Consider the following 1,356-nt stretch of genomic DNA (forward strand, 5'->3'; position numbering starts at 1 on the left):
TATAAATATATAATAATTTAATTAATTTTTTTATATTAATTATTAAAAATATATAATTTTATAATATATTAATAATTAAAATTTTTAATTAATATTATTAATAAGTTTTTAAAAATATATTTTAAAATATTTATAAAGTTATTAATAATAATAATAATAATAATAATAATAATAATAATAATTCTAAAAATAAATTTAATAAATATTTAATAAATAAATAAGTAATTTTATTAATAAATATTTTATTTAATAATATAAAGTTTAAATATTTAACTTTTAAATATAAACTTTATTTATTTAATTATTAATTTTTAATATATTTAAATTTTTAAAATTTAAAATAAAATTAATAAAAATTTAAATATATATTATTTTTATATTATATTAATATTTTATTTTATTATAAAGTAATTTATAAAATTTTTAAAATTTTAAAATATATAAAATATTTTTTAATTTATAATATTTTAATTAAATAAAAATATATTAAATAGAGTTTAATTTCTATAAAATTATAAATATTAATTAAAAGTAATATTTTAATATATTAAAAATAAATATTTTATATAATTTAATTAAGTTTTTTTAAAAAAAATATTAAGAAATTTTAAATAATAATATTAATATAAAAAGTTTAATTTATCTAATTAGATATAATTATAATAATTTTAAATTATATTTTTTAAAAGTATTAAAATTTTTTAAATATAAAATATTAATATAAAAGTTTAATTTATCTAATTAAATATATATATTTAAAACTTATAAAATATTAAAAAATATTTATAATTAAAAAAATATTTATATTAATTTATAAACTTATTTTTATAAAATTTATTATTAAAAAATATACAAATTTTAAATAATTAAATAATTATTAAAAATAATTAAAAATTAAAATATATTTTTTTAATTTTATATAAAAAACTTTTTTATAATATAATTAAAAATTTTATAAATTTAAATAAATTAATTAAAAATATAATTTTTATTTATTTTATATTATTATTATAAATAAAAATCAAAAAATTAAATTATATAATTAATTATATAAATATATAAATATAATAAAGTAATATAATATAAAATAATATTTATAATTAAATTAAATAGATAGATATTTTTAAAAAAATTTAAAAGTTTTAATATTTAAAAAAAATAAATAAATTTTAAATTTATTTATTATAAATATGCTATAAATTTAAATTAAATAATAAATTTTATTAATAATAAAAAAATATAATTTTAAATATAATTAAATTTTTTATTAATAGTTTTATTATTATAAATAATTTATAATTATATTTTTTATTTTATAAAATATTATTTTTAAATTTTTATTATATATACTTTAAA

This window comes from Paracoccidioides brasiliensis (genome assembly GCF_000150735.1).
Source record: "Paracoccidioides brasiliensis Pb18 unplaced genomic scaffold supercont2.17, whole genome shotgun sequence".
In the NCBI taxonomy this organism is placed as follows: domain Eukaryota; kingdom Fungi; phylum Ascomycota; class Eurotiomycetes; order Onygenales; family Ajellomycetaceae; genus Paracoccidioides; species Paracoccidioides brasiliensis.